Here is an 18,979-nt window from a genome sequence, read left to right on the forward strand (position 1 = left end):
CAGCGGCAAAATGGCATCACAAGCCTGGGAGTAGAGCACCTGTCCGAATAGCAAACTTGAATTCCTCCTAACAAGATGAAACAAATTGGAAAGAATATGAACTCAATTCTTGCAAACAAATAACTGCCTCTTCGAAGTGAACAGAGAGTTCTCATTGCTAATTAGCAGAGACAATGATATTGTCCAAATGGACCCTCACTGAAAGTTCTCGTGTCATTCTGGAGAAGACTCAGCGACTCGTGAGTTGAACAAAACAGACACATTAAAATATCCAATAAATAAATGATTTAAATGGGGGTCCAGTTGAGACCTGATAACCATTTAATTACAGAGGATTTCAGAATGTGATGACCAAAAACCTGCTTGGAGATCATATTCTCACCCTGAAGATCAGAAGTCTTCATTTCACTATGAAACAGCAGACATGTTGGGAAGTGATGCTTGTACATGTGATCTGAATTTGTGCACATTCTTTTCTGAAAGGCACCTTGGGGGATTCTCACAGGAAGAGGACGTGTCACACCAGCCACGGAAGCACACCGCAGCAGGACTGGAAATTTGAGAGAACAAGTACACACTAGCGGCCCCAACAGGAAAGCATGTAGCCGGCTCACCCAGAAGCTACATGTGAACTGCAGACGGGAAGTCAACCTTATTTATCCCATGATTCGACCTGGACACAGCCACCTGATTCCGTCCAATGACAAGGTTCTGGTCTGTGCAATGTCCATTGTGTCCCTCCACAACAGCATCTTGGAACATTCGCTAACTTTTTATGGGACAGGTGCCTCTCAGGAAACGCATGTAATTTGTATGGATACTGCATTGACATTATACTGTAACAAATTTATACAAGACATGCCATTCTTGAAATTTTGTATCTCTATGAATATTTATCAGTGTCATTCAAGAGAACAGATAAATTAAAAAAAAAAATTTACATTTATTTATTTTTGAGAGGCAGAGTGACCGGAGTGTGAGCGAGGGAGGGGCAGACAGAAAAGGAGACACAGAATCTGAAGCAGACTCAAGGCTCTGAGCAAACGTTCAGCACAGAGACTGATGCGGGGCTCAAACCCACGAACCGTGAGATCGTTCGGACACTTAACCGACTGAGCCACCCAGGTGCCCCAAGATAACAGATAAATTATTATGCATGGTGTGATCTTAATGCTACCACTAACCCAATCCATTTCAGTATTACAAACTGTAATGTGGAAGCAATATGTCTCATAATTCAGTAACAAATTATCAACAATGTGTCCTGATAAAGTATGAACTACACCATAATTTCTAAGGATTAATTGCCAAATTAATCCTTATATATATATCTATTCAACAGTACCTTCTTAAAAACAGGTTAATTTTAATCTTCAGAAGGACTAGAATGAACTCACAATATTACACACCTACCTTATTATTGCTTACAAGCTGTACATTTTATCTTTTTTAATAAAAAACCTCAGAGTCTCCCAAGAGAAAATTTAGTAAACTTCCAACTCAACACTCATTCATGATACCGACCATTAGTGAAATAGGAAAAGAAGTAACCATCTTACCTAAAAAACTACTACGGATGTATAATTCAGAGCAAATGCAAGACAGAAATCATTTCTGTTGTACTATGCATGGAAGAACACATACTATGTAATAACAAAATAAATGCATGTGCAAATTGAAAAGGAAAGGATTGGAAAGAAAACAAATGAATGCCTTGTGGATGAAATGATTGCTGCATGGAAAACCCCAGAGTATCAGCATACCAATTATTGTGAGAATTTACCAAGTTGGGCTACAAGAAGATCAATATAGAAGTTTACTGCATTTAAGGGTACCAGAAATGATGTAGAATAAATATTTTCTAAAATTATGGTTTACCATAAAATCTATGGTACCTCGTAAAGTTAAACATGCTAGAAGTTTACACCTTACGATAGACTTAGATACATTCTACAGTTAAATACAATTGTTGGTTCAAAATGACAATTCATCATTGGAAAGAATAAACAGACTCGTCCAGAAACACGCTGATACATGTATGGAAATGTGATATTAATAGAGGTAGCAATGCCCTAACTTGGGGACTCATGAATTAATGTGATGGGATAATTGGTAATCAACAGAAAAAATAAGGGACGTGGACTAACTCTCAAGTCTTTCTTTTTTTTAAGTTTTATTTACTTATTGAGAAAGAGCGTGCAAGCCAGGGTTAGAAAGAGAGGGAGAGAGACTCCCAAGCAGGCTCCACTCAGCACAGAGCCTGACCCATGGCTTGATGTCACAACCACAAGATCATGACCTGAGCGATATCAAGAGTTGGATGTTTAATCCATTGAGCCACCCAGGTTCCCCTGGACTTCTCCTCTCATATCTTTTTATTAAGAGCTAGATTTCCATAGTGAGAGCTATGACTTATTTATGAACTACATCTCTCTGGCATTCTTAAAAAAATGTTTATTTATGAGAAACAGAGAGAGATAGAACACGAGCAAGGGAGTTGAAGAGAGACAGGCAGAGACACAGAATCTGAAGCAGGCTCCAGGCTCTGAGCTGTCAGCATAGAGCCTGACGCTGGGTTCGAACCCACAAACCATAAATTCATGACATGAGCTGAAGTCGGACACTTAGCCACCTGAGCCACCCAGGTGCCCCTCCTCTCATAGCTTAAACTTCATTACTGATAGAGGAAGGCCGTGAAAAAGAAACCTGTAAAAAAGACTTTTATAAGAAAATATACTGTAATGTTTTTCAGGGTAAGGAAAATATTTTTTGAACCTAATCCATCAAGAAATCCCCAGCATTATATTAGATAGGTTGTTCTGCCTGTGGTATTTATTGGGTTCCCTTCAGCTTTAAAAACCTCATGTGTGCATATGATTGAAACAATCTCATTCTATGCATAAATGCATGTTCCATTAAGAGCAAATACCTTACTCATTCTTCTGAAGTTTCCAAGTTTCAGGTTTACAAGTTTCTAACTTAGTGAAAATGCTCCCTGGATGCTGCAGAGCAATTTTGTAAATTGAGTTTGTGAACTTGACCCTGAGTTCCTCCAGAGAATTGGGTTTTGATGAATGAACAATCAGACTAAGGTATCTGCATCAATCCTCCGTTCATCCACAATTATTAAAACTTAAAATTGCACACGGCCCTTATGACTCCCCTCTAATAGGGAGGTGGTCAAAATGGAATATTTCCCCAGCATGGACCTGGGAAAATAAAGGACTTCTTCTTGCAACTATGATGTTGACGATGGAATAGATTCTCATGGCAATTAAACCTTTAGGGGAATAAAAAACAGCCCTGAAATCATCCGCTGTTTAAGTTAAATACGTGTGCAAGTCTCTCAAAAGACTATTTTTGTATACAAGCGATGCCATTTTAAAAAGACACCGTAGGAAAGAAATCTGCGTGCAAGCCCCACTGATATGCCCAGATAAATTACTCTGTTTCCAAAGTTCTGTGCTTGTGATGTTGTAAACTAGTCAGATTCCTCCTAAGAGCAATAGGAGCAAGACATTTCATTTCGGTAAATTCTCTAGCAAAAATATGTTTTTAATAATACAACCCTAAGTGTTCACCCTCATGGTCCGCACTGCGGTATTTCTGTCATAAAGTCTGCATGAGAGCTATACTGAACAAGAACAGAGGTGCATTGGTAAACTCAGCCAAAGAAAGCCTTAGAACTCACTCTCCAGCATAGACAGAATTACCCCCACACAGGTCTTCAGGGCTGTCTTTCTTCTGTACCTATAAGAAGCACAGAATACAACCAAACCTTCAATTCTCTTCAACCTCTCACCAAAAGTGACCTAAATGCCAAGGCTACTGTGTGGGCTTTATAGAAAAAGCAACTTGTTGATTCATATTTTCCCTAGTTGCATAATAGCAGAGAATGAGATTAGGCGTCTATCTACATCCCATTTTCTCTTCCCCATTTGAAAATGTTCTCATTCTATGCTCTGATGTGCAAAGGAATTTTATGCCTTCTTGATTTACTGAAAAGCAGATCTAATCTTTCCCACCTCATTAAGAGAAGGAGATGATCACACACTGTCAACCGCTCAAATCTGAGCAGGATAGTTTCTTCCACTCAGTCTCTTACATGGCTTGGTCTTCTGGGGAAGGGCTCAGTCTGCCATATTCCCACTACCTGATGCTTCTCTCCACTATGACATCCGTGTCCATTGGTGAACTGCCTTGACCTCATGGTGTTCGGGAGAAGGAAGACCTCGATCCACCTTGCTTCCCTGAATCCTCACTCTTCTCTGCAGCAGAAGAAACCTGTGTCTGGATCCTGGGCTCAGTCATATGTGTGTCGTCTATACTGCTGGGAGGATGTGGTAAGCATGCCTGCTCCCCAAGCCTGTACACAGAAGCCTTCACTCTCTCTCTCTCCAGCCTCTGTGGACCCTGTAAGCTTCTCAGCACCTCCATAGATGCTCGTTACACTTACATAAATTTCTAGATTCTCCATATGTTACACATAGGCTCAGATGAGCCACACCCCATTCCCCCAACCTGTGATGTCACAACCCTCAGGCAATATCTCTGTATCCTTCCTTCCCAAACCACGTGAGACCTTAAGCCATTGTGAGAATTGTTTTTTTCAGAGAGCCCTGTCGTGGCCCCCAGTAGACAACAGGGAGACTGGCTCTACCATTCCAGGACATTTTGAGCTGGGGAAAATGAGGTTTCTAATCACTACACACTGTAGGCTTCCCAATTCATTACCTGTGTTTATCATATATCCTCCTTCAAGATGGTGCTGAGAAGCCATCAAGGTCTTAAGAAGTGCTATAGCATGAATATTTGTGACCAAAATCCACCTCCAAACACTTTTCCCCAGTGGGTTGGTATTTAGACGTGAGGCCTGTGGCAGGTGATTAGGTCATGAGGGTAGAGCCCTCAGAATGGGATTAGTGCCCTTATAAACTAGATCTCAGAGAGATTCCCAACCCTTCAGCAATGTGACGACATAGCAAGAAGAGAGTCATTTATGAACCAGAAAATGGACTCTCACAAGACACTGAATCTACCTGTGCCTTAATCTTGGACTTGTAGCCTTCCAAACTGTGAGAAATGAAGGTACCACCAAAACAAGTCCATGGTACCTGTTTATAGTAGCCCAAAAAGGCTAAGTTTCTGCCAGGGGCAGAAGTTTTCATGACACCACTGAAGAAGCCCAATTTGGCCAGACATTGCTATCGACATTTATTATTCATCTGAGAACCGAATGAAAACAAAAATATTGTCCTGGTTAGTCACATGTTACCTAGCAAAGAACGTCACTGAGTTTAATGAATACTCACTGGGTTTCCAGCCAATTTCATCTCATGCCTTCTCTACTCTTTTCGTTAATATTTAACAAGGGAGCCACCCCATAGAAATACGTACCAGCCGGGGCAGTAAAATGATACTCCAAGCCGTTCCTCACACCTGCAGACCAAACCCTTCCAATGATGGCATCCAAACAGGCTTGCGTTACAGGTGAGTTGAGGTCAAAGTATTCCATGCAGGACCAAGCTTGGGAACTGACTATTTATCCATTTTCAGGCCCCTGGGAGTCTTCTATTCTGACCGCTGCACTATTTCAATCGTGGGACTGCTAGGCAAGGATGTGTCCTTTGGATGCACAAAGGGATTACTAGAATAATTACAGACCACTGTCCAACCAAGTCCGCTAGTACAATAGGATAAAAACAGAAATGAAAGAGAAAGTTGTCCACTAGAAAGGAGGAGATCCCTCACAGGGCTGCGAGCAGGGCGCGGCACACTTTGGTCTGTGGCTGCCGGCCACACAACTGTCCACATCATGGCTTCACAGAGTAGGAACGCGGCAACCTGACACGGGCATCGCTTCTTCCTAATCACAGAGAACTCCTCTGAGCGGGCCCGTGTTGGAAGACATGTAATAGAGGATGCGGAGCCCAGCCATCTCATTTGGATTTGAACTGAGGCTCTGGATCCCCCACTGTCTTTGGGTGAATGCAGGGCACCAAAGCAACTGCTTTCTCGCAAAATGTGTTAGGGCGACGAAGCGGAAAGAGAAGTGCTAGCTGTCCACAGAGAGACACATTGTCGGAATCCAGGTACAGAGCTGGCGATGGGGACTGGAGACGAGGACACAACTATGGCCAGGGGGGCGGGGCGGGGCCAAGGGGAGATGGAAACGGGTGTGTTCTCTGCAGGAAAAGGCACACAGGTGTCATGGAGCTCACACCAGAGGCCCAGGAAGAGGCAGCACACAGTCTAGAGAGCAGCAACATGGGCAGGGGCTCTGTCACACTTGCTAGGTGTTTTACCAGGGGAGAGATTAACCTCTCGCGGGCCCAGTTGCCTCACAGACAGACTGAGGACCCTCATACCTAACTATGAGCATCGTGTGTAGGGTCAGAAACAAATGCTCACCACAAATACCATCCTGGACAAAAAGCAAAGTATTTGTAAGGAAAGTACTGCCCATATGGAATACGCATGGGAGACTATTAATTTCCTTTTCCTTTTTCTTAAGCAATAGGTCCCCTTTTTGCATTAGTTAATAGCATATAAGCACCCAGGGTGTAGGAATCCATTCTTGGTCTAAATAGTAGTGGACATCTACCACTGAATTCACTTATTAAAAAAATAACTTAGGGGGTTGATTTCTCCCTCTGCCACTTACTACCTGCGTGATACCTTGTAAATTATTTAAGCTCTCAGACTCTCTACTGCCTCAGTTCCATAGAAGTAACCAGTCGCGAAGTAACCGCTTGAGCTAAAGCCGACCCATGCCTCAGTTCCATAGAGTGCCTCACAGGGTCTTGTGAAAATTCAAAAGTTGCACATGTAAAAACACCTGTTATGTGTGTATACCCAGTGCATACCTATTTGCACATATACATACATATATGCTCATATATGTATGTGTTCATACATATAAATACTATTTCATTGCCATTTCTTGTCAAAATCTCAGCAAGTAAGGCTCTCTATGCTCTGTTTGTCACAGAAAGTGGTCTTCTATTGCTTATCATTTGTGGTGAAGGTTTCTTGCGAGTTTTTGTTTAGAAAACATTTTCCAGGGTCACCTGGCTGGCTCAGTTGAAAGAGCATGAGATTCTTGATCATGAGGCCATGAGTTTGAACCCCATGTTGGGTGTAGAGATTAATTAAATAAACAAACAAATAGGTAAGAAGGAAGGGGAAGGGGGTGGGGGGAGGGGAGGGGAAGGGAAGAGAGGGGAGGAAAGGAGAAGAAAGGAAAAAAAAAACATTGTCCATATGAGCTCCCTGGGTGGAGGAGAGGGGAGGGGAGGGGAGAGGGGAGGGAGGGAAGGAGGGGAGGGGAGGGAAGGAAAAAAAACATTCTCCATATGAGCTCCCTGGACACTGACCCTTGACATAAGCTCCTATCACACCTGGTTATACAGCTGTCCAATTATTTCAATCCTAAAGGGCTCCATTGCACTTTCCATGTCAGGTTTGCAGCCTTATAGAAGTTTTAGGCCTTCTAAAGGTACAGCCTGGCACCAACATATTATACGATGTTATCCATCGTTTGAATAACACATTCACTGTCACTGCTATATTCCAAGCTTGAGTTACATTCCACCAATGAAGATACATACATGTGTGTCCCTGGGTTAACATACATGCTTACTTTATTATTTACATTTGGACATACCCATACCTGGCGTTATACTTGTGTATTCATCTTTGTCTCGTGTGTGTGCGTGCGTGTGTGTGTGTGTGTGTGTGTGAGAGAGAGAGAGATCTGAGAGAGAGACAGAGACAGAGAGATCTGAGCTATAACATGTCATTTGTGGTTTTCATTGCCTTTCGAACTTGACTCACTGTTTAGGGTTAACAATGTACAGAAAAGGTATTTCTAAAGCTGATAGTGCCCCAGTGTTTCAATTATTCTGCTTCTAAACCCTCATTAAGACAACCTTTCATGGCCCACATGGTAAGGGTGTCACGGCACAATTCACTTCAATGTCTGTCTCTCCAGGATGGCGTCCTAAAGAAATATGACTGAAGTGACAATGCGGTTCTAATGAAGATCACGCCTCAGAAAGTGAACATTTCCTAGAGTAATGGCCCCTTTCAGCTACATAAATGCCAAGGCAAGGCAGGGGGCCTTCAGTCGGTTCCAACTTTCCCGTTCTGTGAGCTTTCTTCTGTAGCAGACACTGATTTAGGTAACAAAACTCAAAGCATTAGATAGGCAGTGACGATTTACTGACTTCCTGGCATAGAGACTTTTCTCTTTTTCTTAGATTCCCATTTTTGCTCAGTGCTCTTACCAAAAACAGGTCATTTAAAAAGCATGTTCTACATCTCTGTAGGTGAAATGTTTGATTATTGGGTCATGTTTTATACATATATAACTTTGCTTTAACTTTCTTTGGCCGGAATTACCATTATGATATTGCTTCTCAAAGTTTCATCTTAGAGCGGGAACAATAGCTTCAACTGCAGACTTGGTGCAAATTAACAGCTACCACTCCAGACGATGACAGTCTAAAACCTAACAAGATCACCAGGTGATCTGTACATGTCTTAAAGTTTAAGAAGCACACAAGTGAGGCATGGCAAGAACATCTCATTTTGCAAATTTAGTCCAGTGGTTTTAAAATTTGGGTACACGTTGGAGTGCCTGGGTGGATCGGTCAGTGAAGCATCTGAGTTTTGATTTCTGCTTAGGCCATGATCTCACAGTTCGTGGGCTGGAGCCCCACATCAGGGACGCACTGAGTGTGTAGCCTGGTTCGGATTCTCACTCTCCCTCTCTCTCTCTCCTCTCCCCTTGCTCATGTGAATGAGCTAGCACGTGCTCTCTCTCTCTCTCAAAATAAATAAACATAAATAAATAAAATAAACTTTGGAAACACATTAAAAATTGCACTAGGAGATTTAATAAGCGATTTTGTCACACTGTTCCAGGAAGGCATTGGGATTTGCAAAAAAATGCTCCTTGTTTAGCCTAATGTGCAACTGCTAACTTTAAGAACTGCTTTAATTAGTATTGAGAAGAAAATAAAAAGAAATCCCTCTGATTTGCAGAAAACAAAATATAAAACTTGGTTTGTATGTATATATGTACCCACACACACAATTTTTTACAAAGAACCAAGGAGCTGATTATGGATGATTACAATGAAAAATGCAAGTAGTGTAAGGGCACCTGGTTAGCTCAGTTGGTAAAGCATGTGTGACTCTTGATCTCAGGGTTGTGAGTTTGAGCCCCATGTTGGGTGTAGAGATCACTTAAAAATAAAAGCTTTAAAAATCATCTAAAAATGGAAGTAGTAGAAAACAACACAGATTCAGTGGATTTGAAAGTCTTTGCAAAGAGGGATACCTGGGTGGCTCAGTATGTCGAGTGACTGACTCTTGATTTTGGCTCAAGTTATGATCTCATGGTTGTAGTATCAAGCCCCGTGTTGGGCACCTCGCTGAGTGTGAAGCCTGCTTGGGATTCTCTCTCCCTCCCTCCCTCTCCCTGCCCCTTGCCAATTTGTGCTCATATGTATTCTCTCTCTCAAAATAAATAAATAATACTTTTTAAAAAAGAAATCTTTGCCAAGAGAAACAGAGAATACTGTGACAAAGTGAAACTTCTAAATACTAAGAATGCTCACTCCTAAGTGCCATATAAGCCTCTCAAACTTAGTATCTAAGGCTGCTGACACCTACACATATCAAGAACTGAAGCGTTTTAGATTTTTCCCTCCTTGAAAGTCAACAAGCTCCCGGCCACCATTTCATGGATGTTGGCAGAAGACATGAGATCTCGGGTCAGAGGTGAAGGAAAGGTTGTTACTTACAGCACAGCCAGGGGGAGGAACACTATGACTTCCACCTGCCCTGACGTCCTCAGGGGTGAAGCAAATGTGCAGAGATGGATGCCCACACATGCTGTGGGTTCAGGTACAGGAGAGGAATCTTCATCTTGGGGGAAATGGATGCTTTATTACAGGAAGTAGACACTGAACACCAGTATGGTGCTAATATCTCCCCACGAACACACTAGTTTTTCTTTTTCCTTCTGTTAGAGAGAGAGACCATGAGTGGGGAAGAGAGAGAGAGAGAGAGAGAGAGAGAGAGAGAGGGACTCAACCAGGCTCTGCACTCAAAGAGGGGCCCAACTCAGGGCTTGATCACATGACCCTAAGATCGTGACCTGAGCTGAAACTCAGTCAGTCGCTCAACCAGCTGAGCTACACAGGCACTCTGTCAGGAACACATTTCTTTTTCTTTTTTTTTTTTTTTTCCACTTTTTTTTTTCACTGTTTCTTTTTTCTTTTTTTTTTTTTTTTACAACTAGTTTATTGTCAAATTAGTTTCCACATAACATCCAGTGCTCATCCCCACAAGTGCCCTCCTCAATGCCCATCCCTCCTCCCCCCGACATCCATCAGTCCTCAGTTTTTGTCAGCATTCAAGAGTCTCTCATGGTTTGCCTCTCTCCCTTTTCCCCACCATTTCCCCTCTTCTTCTCCCCCTTGTTCCTCAGTTACGTTCCTCCTAATCCTCCTATACGTGCAAACATATGATATTTGTCCTTCTTTGCCTGAACACATTTCTAAGGGAAAAGAAAATAGCATAGAGAAGTTGTGAAGGACTTGGTTTGCTAGAGTTTTAAGTAATTCCAACAGGTTAGGTCATCTAGATGTAATCACAGTAAAAAAAGAAACAGAGAAATACTTTGGAGTCTACATTAATGAAAAATGGGTTGTGCAGACGTACTTTTCAATTAGGGCTTCTAACAAATAAATTTATCTTTGAGTGTGTAATCAAGCTAGATTTTCAAACAGTAATTCAAATATCAGTGGGTATTCTTCCATTATTTTCATTAAATCTTTATAAATTGAAGTTTAATAAGTGTGGCTTAACATAGTAATACATCGTAGTAAACCATTAATGCTTATGAATGATAACAAAACACTGACAGTGAAAATCTGTAAAACAGAAGGCACTGACCATACAATTATCTTCTCACGTATGAATTTGTTGATGATATAAATGGAAACGATGTGAATGACACCAGCTATCTATTAAGTGAGATTAATTTGCCAGGCACTGCATTAAGTTTCGTGTGTAAATGTCCCTTTAATTTTAATAACCTTTGCACGACGCTGTTATAGACATCCCTATTTCATGACTCAGGATGTAGAGGCTCAGAGAGTCTACCTAGTTCAAAAAGTCACATTAACTGCAGCAAGATTCTGAAAGCCGGGACACCCAAGTTATCCACATGCAAACTTCAGCTAATGAAAACATAAATAAACAAAAGCATAAACGAGGCCCAGAAACACATCTGATTCAATAGTCAAAGTACCTGTTTCTGGAAACACATCAGATTCTATAGACAAAGTACTCTTTCCTATTTCTTGCACCTGAGTACACTTGAAACCTTTACATTGTATTTCTCTTTACTGTAGATTGAAAACTATTTAAAAGAAAATGGCACGTGAATTTGTGCCCTCTAAGCCTCATGGAAAATTACACTGTATCTAAGGTTGCCTGGATACTAGAAACACATGCACATTTTAGTAGGTGGTCTAACTTCATGAAAACAAAAATCTAAAAAAAGTGCACAATCTCATTTTTAAACAACAAAGCTTATTCTTTCTATTTCATTCACACTGGCTTCCTTACACACCCACACATTTTCATGGCTGTGTGATCTTTCCTTCAGTTCACAAAATATTTTTTACTCATCTATCCACTAGCACGGGGCGGCTTTTAACTCTCTTTCTCATTCTTGCAGGTTATTTCCAAATATGGGTTAATTTAAAGACAGTATTAGAGAGTACAGTACTTATTCATTTTTATGCCAATGTAAATGCTTTTTATCAAATGGCCACTCAGAAATATTGAAGCAACAGACAATGTGTGACTATAGAATTTTCATTATCAATGAATGCCATAGTGTTCCTACCATTATTTGATATCCCCACACTCCAAATGGATTAAAGTCAAATCATTTTTTGGCTGGGTGTAACTTGGTTGTGAGGAGAAAAGCCCTCGCAGGCTAACTCAAATTCTGCGGATACGCTGCCCAACCACAGCTCATGGCAAAAAGGTGCTGCAAAGAGCTGACATTCACTGATAGGCCTTGGAGGTCTGGGTAGAATGCAGATTCTGATCCAGGAGGTCTGACACTCTGCATTCCTAACAAGCTGCCACGGGATTCTCCAGCTTTGGAGACCAGACTTTGAGCCACAAAGGAATAGGTCACTGATTCACCAAATCGGCTGCATACTGAAATCACCCAGGGTGGTTTAACATAGTAAATTAACAATCCTGAAATGGAGAATTCCAGTGTTTCTCAACAAGTGCAATATTTCCTTCCCAGTGGAGAGGTGGCAATGTCTGGAGACATTTTCAGTCATCACAACTCAGACGAGGGATGGAAAATTACCTGTATCGAAAGGAAGAGGCCAGAGATACAGTGCAATACATTGCAGAGCACAGGGCAAGTCCCTCAAGAAAGCATTATCCAGCCCCAATGTCAATGGCTACACCACTGAGAAATCTTTGTGGAGCTCTTACCTAGATCATACCTACTAATTCTGCTGTTCATAGTTACAAACTTAATTTTCAACTACTTCACTGATGGACGACTGGCTAATGTATGAGGAAACATGTTAGCCGAGCAATTGGTGTTAATCATTCTCTTTTTACAACTGTAACACGGAACAGCAATAGCCAGTAATCAAAAACAATAGGACAGGAGACGAGCAGTTGGCCCATTTTGGCAAATTTTGGAGTGTTGGCCCTTGAAATTGTTCTTTAATTGAAACCATGAATCCTACAAGGCAGATTTTTGAGAATTATTCACTGTGCTGTGATGCTTTTAAAAATCAAATTCCTTAAAAAAGGGCTTCTGTGTGTTTTATCATGTTATTCTTTGCATGGTGCACTGTAGCTAAGTGCTTTATAAACAGTGTTTTATGACCGACTTGAAAAGTAAACTATCCTACATCTGCAGGGTGAAACTGGAGGGTGGCTCGTACCATTGAATCAAAGAGATAAACTTGGCATTCTGCAGAAAGTAGCAGCGGATGCTCCTCCGAGAACCACTCGGGAAGGGCTTTTTATGAATTTTATTTCATGCAGTAGCTTATCTTGTGTTTCCTGTATTTCCTTTGGAGCTCTGCAAAAATTCTTCACAGAAGGAAAAAAAAAAAACACCTCAGTTGGCATTTTTACGGTAGCACAGAAACCAGATATATGTATCAAACAAATGAAGAGAAAGCAAATTTGTCACCCAGAACTCCAGAAGTAAAGAATCCAAAGAGTGGAAAAAAGTAATTATCAGAAAGGTTTATAGAATCTCAAAGAAAAATGACAATAATGAAAGAGCCTTCAGTGTCGATTCAAACTGTTTACTCATAATTCCACCTGAGTAAAAATGTATGTGAATAAGAAATAGCCATCGTTTATTTTTTGACCACCAACTTTTGATGAGTGTGTGTATATATTTGTGTTTGTGTGTGTGTGTGTGTGCGTGCGTGCGCGCATATACATGGCAGGATGGAATTATGAATGCAGAACTTGGGAAGGATTTGTGACACAAATAGTTCCAGGTTATTCCAGCTGTTTTATTTTGCCCCACTTAATATATGAAAAAGAGAAAGACAAAAAAAGAAATGAGTAGTTCCAGAATGAAGGCTATAAGGAACAGTATGGCTATCATTCCCAATTATTAAATTGGTCAATCAATAATTACAACAGATTGGTAAATATTCAAAAGCGTTAGGTCAGTACAGAGACTGACTCCAAAATTGAGCATATTTAAATAGTTCTATAAACAGTCTGTGCATAAAACAGACTCAGGGGCACCCGGGTGATTCAGTTGGTTGAGCATCTGACTTTGGCTCAGGTCATGATCTCACAGTTTGTGTGTTTGAGCCCCATGTTGGGCTCTGTGCTGAGAGCTTGGAGCCTGGAGCGTGCTTCGGATTCTGTGTCTCCCTCTCCATCTGTCCCTCCCCTGCCTGTGCTCTCTCTCTGTCTCAAAAATAAATAAACATTAAAAAAAAAAAACAAAAAAAAACACAGATACAGGGCTGTCTGGGTGGGTCAGTTGGTTAATCCTCCAACTTCAGCTCAGGTCACGATCTCACAGTTTGTGAATTCAAACTCTGTTGGATTCTGTGCTGACGGCTCAGAGCCTGGAGCCTGCTTCTGATTCTGTGTCGCCCTCTCTCTCTCTTCCCCACTCCCCCACTCACACTCTGTCTCTTTCTGTCTCAAAAATAAGTAAACTTAAAAAAAAAAAAAAAAAAAAACAGGGTCAGAGCTTCAAGTATCCCTATTTTTTCTTCTGCTTCCGAAATAAATTCTAGTCCTGCCACATTTAAAAGTCTTGCCAGTCCATCAGAATGGGGCCTCAGACTTTCTATTAGATGTTGGAGCTGTTCCTTTAAGCAAGGGCTGCCCCAGCTTCCGAGAACAAGTTAAGGAAACCCTTAGCCAAACCTAACAAGAGGAGCATCGTGGTGGTGGCTGGTGTTCACATTCCACTTTTGCAGTAATGCACTTCAGAGGACTTGATGCCGCATGGTTTGGTTAGAGCGGTGCTTTTGGCTTTGGTGCATCAACCAATGTCCCAAAGGAGGCTGGTGATGGGGTCATCTATGGCCGAGCTACACGGGAAGTAAAAACTGGCCATGTGGCTGGAGAGGCAGGGCTCGGAGCTGGCTTCTGAGACAAGTCTACTCCCACTGTCACCACGCTTTCCATCTCTGCCAACCAACCATAACCACAGGCAGTGGCTTGATTGCTTCTGGGCAGTGGGATGCAGTGGTGCTGTTACTGCCTGACGTCCCCATTCACCACTCCAGGAAAGTAAGGAAAATGATGCTCGACCTCAATAAGGCCAAGACTCTGGGTCAACAACTGTCTTTAATCTCTAATTTCAGATTGAATTTCCTATCGTCTCAGCTCCCCGCACTGGCGGAGTTCTGCACCAATGAGGCCACAGACCACTCTGCAGATGGACTGGCCACTGCTTCTGCACTTTCCTGAGTGGACCGGGCTGAGGACATGCTGCGCTTTCACAGCCTGGCCAAGAAGGCATGGGACAAAGGACTCCTGTGTGACGATGTCCCCTTCAAAGAACCAGGAGCAGATACAGCTCTCAAAGGTAAGGGCATTCACCCTTCCACTGGTGGACCAGATGGCCAAACTCAAAACTGTATCCATCCAGCCCCATGGCATGGTGACAGCTGCAAATTCTTCTTTCCTGCCTGGCGGCTCATTGGCCATGCTGATGATGGCAGAGGAAAAGGCTCTGGCCAAGTGTCATGTATTTGAGAGATTTTGTGTATGTGTCTCAGGATTCAGAGGATCTACTTCTACTTGGATCAACATATGCTCCATATGCTGTAGAAAAAGCAGTATGAACAATGAATGATGCTGATTCTTCAAGTCTCACGAAGCATTCTCAGATCAGATGGTAGCTGATTTGAAAGCCACGGTCTCTGACTGGCTGGCACAAAACTACTTGGGAGGGAAAGCCAAGGCTGGATCACCTCCTTTGGTGAAGATTTACAACTGGGGTGGGGCGCTGTCCCTGGCACACTCATTTGGAACTACCGGCTGCCCATGGGTCAGGGCAGCTGCCAACAGAGTACAGAAGGCAGGAGACCGGTAAGGCTTATTGGCTGCCTGTGTAGCTGGAGGGCAGAGTCAGGCTATGTTAGTGGAAGCTTATCAAATCAAGAGAGGAAGAGGAGGTGGCCTGGGGTTTCTGTGCAACAATTGCACGAGGCATTGCCATTTCGATGCATCAGTAAATGATATCAGCAGTTCCTAACTCCTCATAGGAAAACACAGTTTGTGGCCTCCTGTTAAATACTTTGCAATTAAGCCTATCTAGTGTTCTAAGCCTCCCAGTAACCATGGCTCACTGAGCTTTGGGAGATTTCTTAGTCACCAGATTCTGACACAATGATACATTTAAAATTTTATTTGTAGGGGTGCCTGGATGCCAAAGGCACTTAGGCCTCCGACTCTTGGTTTTGGCTCAGATCATGATCTCACAGTCCGGGAGTTCAAGCCCCATGTTGGGCTCTGCGCAGACAGCTGTGGGGCCTGCTGGGGATTTTCCATCCCTCTCTCCCTGCCCTTCCCCTGCTCGCTCTCTATCTCTTTCTCAAGATAAATAAATCAACGTTAAAGGCAATAAAAATAGAAATAAAATTTTGTTTTAATAGTTATTTTAGAGAGGGTGGGAGAGAGGCGCAGAGAGAGAGGAAAATCTTAAGCAGGTTCCTTACTCAGTGTGGGGCCTTCTGGGGGATTGATTTCAGGACTGTGAGATCACGACCTGAGCTGAAATCAAGAGCTGGATGCTCAACCGTAGGAGCTTCTCAGGCACCCCTACACAGTGATACGTTGATGCAATTGTTTTCGGTTTCCATTTTCATAACAGACTAAATGAGTAGTTGCAATTTGGGAAGGAGGCTACCTGAGATTTAAAATTATCTTTGTAAAATTTGCAAATTATTTACCTTCCAATTTGTGACCTAAAGGTAACGGTTTTCTATAAAATACAAATGGATGCGCCTAGAGGAACTTACTTATGGAAAGAAAACTCAGAGTTTAAAGGCCATTAAAAACATACAGTAAATATTTAGACCTACAACTACCAAGTAAACCTTAAGAAAGTGAAAAAGTACTTAAAAAAGAAAGAGATTATATACTGTATTTCATTTTTTCTTGTTAAAAAAATTGTTTAGCTTATCACCTAAAGTCCTAAATCTGTGATTGGGATTTGTGAGTCCCAAATTTAATATTTACTGAGGAGTGAAAAGTTACTGTGAAAATAACTTTTGAAAAACTTATTTTAATGTTTTTATTTACTTATTTTGAGAGAAAGAGAAGGGGTGGGCAGAGTGAGGGAGAGAGAAGCCCACGCAGGCTCCATGTTGTCAGTGCAGAGAGCCTGACGTGAGTCCTGAACTCAGGAACCGCAAGATCATGACCTGAACTGAAACCAAGAGTTCGAATGAGCCAACAGGGCACCCCAAAAATGATACTCCTGATGAATAGCACGATGCCTTACCTAGTGTAGATGATCAATAAAAGTAAATGAATGATTCATGTTTCAAGAGAATGTTCTGAAGGTCTAGGCTGTAGTCGAAGGGTGAGAGACTTGATGTAGGAGAGGGAGCTATTAGTCCAGAATACTTCTGTTCCACTGGCTGGGCGAGCACATATTTATCTTTCACATTCAGTTCATTTTCGGATTTTCATTAGGCACAACGTCTGTTGCTACCTCCTCACTACTCAGCAGCTGGAGGAACATGCCAGGATCCATGCCTATGTGTGGCGAAATTTTTTTAATGCTTATTTATTTATTTTGAGACAGAAAGAGTGGGTAAGCACATGCACAAGTTGGGGGAAAGGCAGAGAGAGGGAAAGAGAGAATCCCAACCAGGCTCCATGCTGACAGCGACGCAGGGCTCGATCCCACGACCATGAGGTCCTGACCTGAGCCTAAAGCAAGAGTCGGACGCTTAATCAACTGAGCCACCCAGGTGTTCTGTGGCGAAAATTTTTTTTACATTCAATGCACGTTTCATAGGAACACACTGAGGTAAGGTGGAATTTGTAGAGAAAGAAAATGAGACACGAATGTTCTTTCTGGGAGGACACATGGTCAAGACTGGAATTGGGGTCTGAATCCAAAGCAAGGGGCTTACACCATATCCCGATTGCTCTGGTCTCTCCGAATATCCCATCTCTTCCAGGAGACGGCTGCGCAGACTCCTCCAAAAGCACATTTTGACTGGAAACCTGGAATGCTCTCTCAAGCATTTCAGCCAATGTACTAATAGTGCAGACTGAGGAGACAAGAGGTAACGGCCAATATGGATGGAGGAGTTCCCGGGACAAGTGGATGAGTTAAACCACAGCCAGCTCCCAAATGGGACGCTGGTCCTTGTCCCCACATTTGGATTTGTGATTCTCCTCAGCAATCCGACTGCGTTCCCTCTGGGCTGGAGCTTTGCAGTGGGGACCTCCCTAACGGGAGGGAGCTAACCAGGATGTCCAGCCGGGTGTGGGAATGACCCATTGTGTTAACGTCGTTTCACCAGTGTGTCCAACGTGGAAGAATGCCACCAGCACTGAACAGGCATGAAAAGATATGTGGGAAACCTGAGTCACACACAGGGCCAGACACAGGATCACAGTCTCATGAGATTCAGGCAAGGAGGAAACAAGGGAGCCCCGAACATGTATTGGCTCCTGGGCTTTGGCCAGTTCCCTGCTAAGGACAAGCAGACATCCTGCCCTCCCGCCATGTTGTAGTGGGACTTAAGCATTCTGCAAATGGACAGCGATGAAGTTTGTAAAGCAAATCACCGCAGCACACATTATTATACTCTGTGCCTTCCTGATACTGACATGGCAGGTGCTACTCACAGGCACACATTTTGGACCACTGTGACGTTCGAGGTGTTTTTCTATGCATGATTGCCAAATATTTATCATGTAATTTAATAATACAAACCTATGTCACACTAATAAAATGTGTGTGTGTGTGTGTGTGTGTATTCTGGACAGTATTTTAGTCATTTTTATCTTAAAAGGATCCTTTTTAATAAAAATAAAATCGATTGCTTCCCATATGTTTCAAAGAACTTTCAAGCCTTGACTGAGCAACAATTATCTGTGTAGGGCTAAACAGATGTCCTTTATTGAAATGTGAGGCATAAGCCCTTTAACCTTTGAATTTTCAAGCTCTGTAGGGTTCACTGTCATGCATTAAACTGAGAAAATGCTTTCTTTAGGGTCATCAAGGAGCACAGGACGTTTGAGTAAATTAGGTGTACACGGAGGCATTAGCATGTGGGCTCCATTCCAGGTTGGCATCAGGTCCATTCTTATGAGCCCATAGGTCCAAATATTGGTTTTCAGCTGCAGCCCCCAGTAGAGAGGAGGAGTGGGGGGTTCGGGGGTGGGTGGGTACCAG

The 18,979-nt window shown here is 42.4% G+C and overlaps 1 pseudogene; it reads left to right on the forward strand.

Moving 5' to 3' along the window:
* Window positions 1-15,814, forward strand: part of LOC120235970 — a 91,438-nt pseudogene extending 75,624 nt beyond the window's left edge.
* The last annotated feature ends 3,165 nt before the right edge of the window (window positions 15,815-18,979 follow it).

The sequence above is a fragment of the Hyaena hyaena genome, unplaced genomic scaffold (assembly GCF_003009895.1).
Source record: "Hyaena hyaena isolate Hyena2069 unplaced genomic scaffold, ASM300989v1 scaffold_142, whole genome shotgun sequence".
NCBI classification, from domain to species: domain Eukaryota; kingdom Metazoa; phylum Chordata; class Mammalia; order Carnivora; family Hyaenidae; genus Hyaena; species Hyaena hyaena.